Genomic DNA, 8921 nt, shown 5'->3' with positions numbered 1-8921 from the left:
GAAAGGGGGAAAAATGGGGGGAAATGGGAAAAAATGGGGGAAAATGGGAAAAATGAGGAAAAAAATGGGGGGAATGGGAAAAAATGAGGGAGAAAATGTGGGGAAAATGGGAAAAAAATGGGGAAAAAATCGGGAGAAATGGGGAAAAATGAGGAAAATGGGAAATAATTAGGGAAAAAATGGGGGGGGAAATGAGAAAAATGGGGGAAAATGGGAATAAATGAGGGGGAAAAATGAGGAAAAATTGGGGGAAAATGGGAATAAATGAGGGAAAAATGGGGAGAAAAGGGGGAAAATGAGGGGGAAAAGGGAAAAGTGAGGGGAAAAAAAGAGGGGGAAATGGGAAAAAAAATGAGGGAAAAATGAGGGAAAAAGGGAAAAGTGAGGAAAACAAAAGAGGGGAAAATGGGAAAAAAATGAGGTGGAAAATGTGGAAAAAATGAGGAAAAAATGGGGGAAAATGGGAAAAAATGAAGAAAAAAATCGGGAGAAAAGGGGGGAAAATGAGGGGGAAAAGGGGGAAAATGAGGAAAAAATGGGAAAAAATTAGGGAAAAAAATGAGGGGGAAAATGAGGGAAAAATGGGGGGGAAGTGAAATAAAGAGAGAAAAAAAATGTGGAGAAAATGGGCAAAAATGAGGGGAAAAAAAAGGGAAAATGGGAAAAAAATGAGGAAAAAATGGGGGGGAAATGGGGAAAGAATGAGGGAAAAAAGGGAAAAATAAGGGAAAAAAATGAGGGGAAAAGAGAAAAAAATGGGCGGAAAAATGAGGAAAAAAGGGAAAAATGAGGAAAAAATGGGGGGGAAGGGGGAAAAATGAGGGGAAAAATGTGGGAAAATGGGAAAGAATGAGAAAAAAAGGGGGAAAAGGGAATAAAAAGAGGGAAAAATGTGAAAAAATTGAAGGAATGAGGAAAAAATGGGAAGGAATGAGGGGAAAGGGAAAAAGAGGAAAAAAGGGGGAGAAATGGGGGAAAATGGGAAAAATGAGAAATAAAAAGAGGGGACAAAAGAATGAGAAAAAAATAGAAAAAAATGAGGGAAAAGGGGAAAATGAGGGAAAGAATGAGGGGGAAATGAGGGGAAAATGGGAAAAAATGGGGAAAAAATGTGGGAAAAATGGGAAAGAATGAGGAAAAAAAAAAGAGGGAAAAAGGGGAAGAATGAGAAAAAAAGAGGAGAAAAGGGGGAAAAATGAGGAAAAAAAACAAGGGAAAAAGGGGAAAAATGAGGAAAAAAACGAGGAAATGGGAAAAATGAGGAAAAAATGTGGGGAAAATGGGGGAAAATGAGGGGAAAAAATGTGGGAAAAATGGGAAAGAATGATGAAAAAATGTGGAGAAAATGGGGGAAAAATGAGAGAAAAAAATTTGGGAAAAATGGGAAAGAATGATGAAAAAATGTGGAGAAAATGGGGAAAAATGAGAGAAAAAATGAGGGGAAAATGTGGAGAAAATGGGAGAAAATGAGGGAAAAAATGAGGAAAAAAATGAGGGGACTAAGGGGGGAAATGAGGGGAAAAAAAGAGGGGAAAAAGGGAAAAAATGAGGAAAAATGTGGAGAAAATGGGAAAGATTGAGGGGGGAAAATGGGAAAGAATGTGGAAAAAATGTGGAGAAAAGGGGAAAAAATGAAGGGAAAAAAGGGAAAAAAGAAAAGAGGAAAAAATGGGGGAAAATGTGGAGAAAATGGGAAAAATGAGGGGAAAAAACGAGGGGAAAAAAGAAGGAAAATGGGGAAAAAAGAGGAAAAATGAGGGGACAAAGGGGAAAGAATGAGGGGAAATTAGGAGAAAATGGGAAAAAATGAGAGAAAAAATGTGCAGAAAAGAGGAAATAATGGGGAAAAAACGAGGGAAAAAGGGAAAAATGAGGAAAAAATGAGAAAAGGGGAAAGAATAAGGGGAAAAATGATGGAAAAAGGAAAAATGAGGAAAGGGGGAAAAGGGAAAGAATGAGGGGAAAAAAAGAGGGAAAGTGGGAAAAAATTAGGGAAAAAAACGAGGGAAAAGAATGAGAGAAAAAAAAGAGGAGAAAAGGGGAAAATGAGGGGGGAAAAAGAGGAGAAAATGGGAAAAAATGGGGGAAAAAAAGAGGAGAAAATGGGAAAAAAATGGGGAAAAAAGAGGAGAAAAGGGGAAAAAATGGGAAAAAAAGGGGAGAAAATGGGAAAAAATGAGGAAAAATCGAGGAGAAAAGGGGAAAAGAATGAGAGAAAAAAAGAGGAGAAAATGGGAAAAAATGAGGAAAAAAGAGGAGAAAATGGGAAAAAATGGGGAAAAAAAGAGGAGAAAATGGGAAAAAATGAGGGGGGGGAAAAACGAGGAGAAAAGGGGAAAAAATGGGAAAAAAAGAGGAAAAAATGGGAAAAAATGAGGAAAAAACGAGGGGAAAGAATCACCTGTGTCACCTGTGCCGTGTCGCTGGGGTCCCCCCATTGTCCCCCCATTGTCCCCTCATTGTCCCCTCATTGTCCCCCCATTGTCCCCCCATTGTCCCCCCATTGTCCCCCCATTGTCCCCTCATTGTCCCCCCATTGTCCCCCCATTGTCCCCCCATTGTCCCCCCATTGTCCCCTCATTGTCCCCTCATTGTCCCCCCATTGTCCCCCCATTGTCCCCCCATTGTCCCCTCATTGTCCCCTCATTGTCCCCCCATTGTCCCCCCATTGTCCCCCCATTGTCCCCTCATTGTCCCCTCATTGTCCCCCCATTGTCCCCCCATTGTCCCCTCATTGTCCCCCATTGTCCCCCCATTGTCCCCCTCATTCTCCCCTCATTGTCCCCCCCATTGTCCCCCCATTGTCCCCCCATTGTCCCCCCATTGTCCCCCATTGTCCCCCCATTGTCCCCCCATTGTCCCCTCATTGTCCCCCCATTGTCCCCCCATTGTCCCCTCATTGTCCCCCCATTGTCCCCCCATTGTCCCCCCATTGTCCCCTCATTGTCCCCTCATTGTCCCCCCATTGTCCCCCCATTGTCCCCCCATTGTCCCCTCATTGTCCCCTCATTGTCCCCCCATTGTCCCCCCATTGTCCCCTCATTGTCCCCCATTGTCCCCCCATTGTCCCCCTCATTCTCCCCTCATTGTCCCCCCCATTGTCCCCCCATTGTCCCCCCATTGTCCCCCCATTGTCCCCCATTGTCCCCCCATTGTCCCCCCATTGTCCCCTCATTGTCCCCCCATTGTCCCCCCATTGTCCCCTCATTGTCCCCCCATTGTCCCCCCATTGTCCCCCCATTGTCCCCTCATTGTCCCCCCATTGTCCCCTCATTGTCACCTCATTGTCACCCCATTGTCACCTCATTGTCCCCCCATTGTCCTCTCATTGTCCCCTCATTGTCCCCTCATTGTCCCCTCATTGTCCCCCCATTGTCCCCTCATTGTCCCCCCATTGTCCCCCCATTGTCCCCTCATTGTCCCCTCATTGTCCCCTCATTTTCCCCCCATTGTCCCCCCATTGTCCCCCCATTGTCCCCCATTGTCCCCCCATTGTTCCCCCATTGTCCCCCATTGTCCCCTCATTGTCCCCTCATTGTCCCCCCATTGTCCCCCCATTGTCCCCCCATTGTCACCTCATTGTCCCCCATTGTCCCCCCATTGTCCCCCCATTGTCCCCCATTGTCCCCCCATTGTTCCCCCATTGTCCCCCCCATTGTCCCCCATTGTCCCCTCATTGTCCCCCCATTGTCCCCCCATTGTCCCCCCATTGTTCCCCCATTGTCCCCCCCATTGTCCCCCCATTGTCCCCTCATTGTCCCCCCATTGTCCCCCCATTGTCCCCCATTGTCACCTCATTGTCCCCCATTGTCCCCCCATTGTCCCCCCATTGTCCCCTCATTGTCCCCCCATTGTCCCCCCATTGTCCCCCCATTGTCCCCTCATTGTCCCCCATTGTCCCCCCATTGTCCCCTCATTGTCCCCCATTGTCCCCCCATTGTCCCCCCATTGTCCCCCCATTGTCCCCTCATTGTCCCCCCATTGTCCCCCCATTGTCCCCCATTGTCCCCCCATTGTCCCCCCATTGTCCCCTCATTGTCCCCTCATTGTCCCCTCATTGTCCCCCCATTGTCCCCTCATTGTCCCCCATTGTCCCCTCATTGTCCCCCCATTGTCCCCTCATTGTCCCCCATTGTCCCCCCATTGTCCCCCCATTGTCCCCCCATTGTCCCCTCATTGTCCCCTCATTGTCCCCCCATTGTCCCCTCATTGTCCCCTCCCCTGGTGCCACATCCCTGTCCTGTCACCTCTGTCCCCTCTGTCTGGTCCCCTCATTGTCCCCTCCCCCGGTGCCATGTCCCCACCTGTGTCACCTGTGTCACCTGTGTCACCTCTTTGTCACCTCTGCCTGGACCGTGAATTGTCCCCTCCCCTGGTGCCACATCTCCACCTGTGTCACCTCTGTCACCTCTCTGTGGTCCCCTCATTGTCCCCTAAACCCGGTGCCACGTCCCTGTCCTGTCCCTTACTGTCACCTCTGCCTCGTCCCTGAATTGTCCCCTCCGCTGGTGCCACACCCCTGTCCTGTCACCTCTCTGTCACCTCTGTCCCCTCTGCCTGGACTGTGAATTGTCCCCTCCCCTGGTGCCACGTCCCTGTCTCTGTCCCTCACTGTCACCTCTCTGTCACCTCTCCCTGGTCCCTGGATTGTCACCTAAACCTGGGGCCAAATCCCCATTTCTGTCCCTCACTGTCCCTTAAACCCAGTGCCACGTCCCTGTCTCTGTCACCTCTGTCTGGTCCCCTCATTGTCCCCTCCGCTGGTGCCACATCCCCATCTCTGTCCCTCACTGTCACCTCTCCCTGGTCCCTGGATTGTCACCTAAACCTGGGGCCAAATCCCCATTTCTGTCCCTCACTGTCCCTTAAACCCAGTGCCACGTCCCCATCTCTGTCACCTCTGCCTGGACCACAAATTGTCCCCTCCCCTGGTGCCACATCCCTGTCCTGTCACCTCTGTCCCCTCTCTGTGGTCTCTGGATTGTGGCCTAAACCTGGTGCCACCTCCCCATGTCTGTCCCTCATTGTCCCCTCATTGTCCCTAAACGCGGTGCCACATCCCCACCCTGTGTCACCTCTGTCACCTCTCTGTGGTCCCCTCATTGTCCCCTAAACCCAGTGCCACGTCCCTGTCCTGTCCCTTACTGTCACCTCTGCTTCATCCTCTCATTGTCCCTAAACGCGGTGCCACATCCCTGTCTGTGTCACCTCTGTCACCTCTCTGTTGTCCCCTCATTGTCCCCTAAAGCCGGTGCCACGTCCCTGTCCTGTCACCTCTCTGTGGTCCCTGCATTGTCCCCTAAAGCCGGTGCCACATCCCCACCCTGTGTCACCTCTCTGTCACCTCTGTCTGGTCCCCTCGTTGTCCCCTCCCCTGGTGCCACGTCCCCACCTGTGTCACTTGTGTCACCTCTCTGTCACCTCACTCTGGCTCCTAAGCCCAGTGCCAGGTCCCCATGTCTGTCCCTCGTTGTCCCCTCGTTGTCCCCTCCCCTGGTGCCACATCCCAGTCTGTGTCACCTCTGTCACCTCACTCTGGCCCCTAAGCCCAGTGCCACGTCCCCATGCCGTGTCACCTCTGTCACCTCTTTGTGGTCCCTGCATTGTCCCCTCCCCTGGTGCCACGTCCCCGTCTCTGTCCCTTCCTGTCACCTCTGCTTCGTCCTCTCATTGTCCCCTAAATCCGGTGCCACGTCCCCATGTGTGTCACCTCTGTCCCCTCTGCCTGGTCCCTGAATTGTCCCCTAAACCCGGTGCCACATCCCCACCTGTGTCACCTCTGTCACCTCACTCTGGTCCCCTCGTTGTCCCCTCCCCTGGTGCCACGTCCCCACCTGTGTCACCTCTGTCCCCTCTCTGTGGTCCCTGGATTGTGGCCTAAACCTGGTGCCACCTCCCCATGTCTGTCCCTTGTTGTCCCCTCATTGTCCCTAAACCTGGTGCCACATCCCCACCTGTGTCACTTCTGTGTCACCTCTGCTTCATCCTCTCATTGTCCCCTAAACCCGGTGCCACATCCCCATCTCTGTCCCTCATTGTCCCCTCGTTGTCCCCTCCCCTGGTGCCACGTCCCCACCTCTGTCCCTCTGTGTCACCTCTGATCCCTGGATTGTCCCCTAAACCCGGTGCCACATCTCCATCTGTGTCACCTCTGTCACCCCTCTGTCACCTCTGTCTGGTCCCCTCATTGTCCTCTCCCCTGGTGCCACATCCCCATCTGTGTCACTTCTCTGTCACCTCACTGGTCCCCTCGTTGTCCCCTGCCCTGGTGCCACGTCCCCATGTCTGTCCCTTTCTGTCACCTCACTCTGGTCCCCTCGTTGTCCCCTCCCCTGGTGCCACATCTCCATCTGTGTCACCTCTGTCACCCCTCTGTCCCCTCGCTCTGGTCCCCTCGTTGTCCCCTCCCCTGGTGCCACGTCCGCATGTCTGTCACCTGTCTCTGCTCCTCTCCTTGTCCTTTAAATCTGGTGCCACGTCCCCACCCTGTGTCCCCTCTCTGTCCCCTCGCTCTGGTCCCTGAATTGTCCCCTCCCCTGGTGCCACATCTCCATGTTTGTCCCTTTCTGTCCCCTCTGTCTGGTCCCCTCATTGTCCCTACACCCGGTGCCACGTCCCCACCTGTGCCACTTGTGTCACCTGTGTCACCTGTGTCACCTGTGCCGGGACCGTGAATTGTCCCCTAAGCCTGGGCCCAAATCCCCATGTCTGTCCCTCATTGTCCCCTCCCCTGGTGCCACGTCCCCTCTCTGTCACCTGTGTCACCTCTCTGTCACCTGTGTCACCTCTCTGTCCCCTCTCTGTCTCCTGTGTCGCCTGTGTCACCTGTGTCCCCTCTCTGTCACCTGTCTGTCCCCCCTCTGTCCCCTCTCTGTCACCTGTGTCACCTCTCTGTCCCCTCTCTGTCTCCTGTGTCGCCTGTGTCACCTGTGTCCCCTCTCTGTCACCTGTCTGTCCCCCCTCTGTCCCCTCTCTGTCACCTGTGTCACCTCTGTCACCTGTCACCTGTGTCACCTGTGTCACCTCTCTGTCACCTGTGTCCCCTCTGTCACCTCTCTGTCACCTGTGTCACCTCTGTCCCCTCTCTGTCACCTGTGTTCCCTCTCTGTCACCTCTCTGTCACCTGTATCCCCTCTCTGTCACCTGTGTCACCTCTGTCACCTGTGTCCCCTCTCTGTCACCTGTGTCACCTGTCACCTCTCTGTCACCTGTGTCACCTGTGTCACCTGTCTGTCACCTGTGTCACCTCTGTCCCCTCTCTGTCACCTGTGTCACCTGTCTGTCACCTGTGTCACCTGTCACCTCTCTGTCACCTGTGTCCCCTCTCTGTCACCTGTGTCCCCTCTCTGTCACCTGTCACCTGTGTCACCTGTGTGTCCCCTCTCTGTCACCTGTGTCCCCTCTCTGTCACCTGTGTCACCTGTGTCACCTGTGTGTCCCCTCTCTGTCACCTGTGTCCCCTCTGTCCCCTCGCCCTGGTCCCCTCATTGTCCCCTCATCGTGTTGGCCAAACCAGCTGGGACACGGCAATTCGGGGGATTTTTGGGGAATTTTTGGGATTTTTGGGGATTTTCGGGGATTTTTGGGGATTATTGTGGGATTTTTGTAGAATATTTGTGGGATTTTGTGGGGTTTTATTGGGATTTCCTGGCATTTTTTTTTTATTTTATGGGATTTTGTGGGTTTTTATTGGGATTTTTTGGCATTTTTTGGGATTTTGTGGGATTTTGTGGGTTTTTATTGGGATTTCCTGGAATTTTTTGGGATTTTTTGGGTTTTTATTGGGATTTCCTGGCATTTTTTAGAATATTTGTGGGATTTTGTGGGTTTTTATTGGGATTTTGTGGGATTTTTGGGGATTCTGTGGGTTTTTATTGGGATTTCCTGGAATTTTGTGTGATTTTTTGGGATTTTGTGGGTTTTTATTGGGATTTCCAGGCATTTTTTGGCATTTTTTTGGGAATTTTTGGGATTTGTGGGATTCTATTGGGATTTTGCGGGATTTTTTGGGATTTCGTGGATTTTATGGCAATTTTGGGGATTTTTTAGGTTTCCACAGGGTTTTATTGGGATTTGGTGGGATTTTATTGGGATTTGAGGTGGTTTGATGGGATTTTATGAGATATTTTTGGATTTTTTTTTATTTTCGCGGGGTTTTTTCATATTTCACCGGATTTTTTTGGATTTTTTAGATTTTTGTGGGGTTTTTATGGGGTTTTATTGGGATTTGAGGTGGTTTTATGAGATTTGATTGGATTTTATGGGTTTTTTGGGATTTTTTGGGATTTGAGGTGGTTTTATGGGATTTTTTTATATTTTTGTGGGGTTTTTATGGGATTTTATGGGTTTTTATTGGGACTTTTGGGGATTTTTTAGATTTTTGTGGGGTTTGATGAGGTTTTATTGGGATTTTCGGTGGTTTGATGGGATTTTATGGGATTTGGATTTGAGGTGGTTTGATGGGATTTTTTTGGGGATTTTTTTTTTATTTTCGCAGGTTTTTTTCATATTTCACCGGATTTTTTTGGATTTTTAAGATTTTTGTGGAGGTTTTATGGGATTTTATGGATTTTATCGGGATTTGAGTTGGTTTTATGGGATTTTATGGGATCTTTTCAGATTTTATTTTATTTTTGCGGGTGTTTTTCGTATTTCACCGGATTTTTTTGGATTTTTTCAGATTTTTGTGGGGGTTTTATGGGATTTTGTGGATTTTATTGGGATTTGAGGTGGTTTGATGGGATTTTATGGGATCTTTTTGGATTTTCACGGGTTTTTTCGTATTTCAACGGATTTTTTTTTATTTTTAAGATTTTTTTTGGATTTTTATGGGATTTTATGGGTTTTTATTGGGATTCGAGGTGGTTTTATAGGATTTGATGGGATTTTTTGGGATTTGAGGTGGTTTCATGGGATTTTAT

The sequence above is a fragment of the Lonchura striata genome, unplaced genomic scaffold, assembly GCF_046129695.1.
Source record: "Lonchura striata isolate bLonStr1 unplaced genomic scaffold, bLonStr1.mat Scaffold_496, whole genome shotgun sequence".
Lineage (NCBI taxonomy): Eukaryota > Metazoa > Chordata > Aves > Passeriformes > Estrildidae > Lonchura > Lonchura striata.
The sequence above is the reverse complement of the archived record's forward strand: the minus strand, read 5'-3'. Positions refer to the sequence as shown.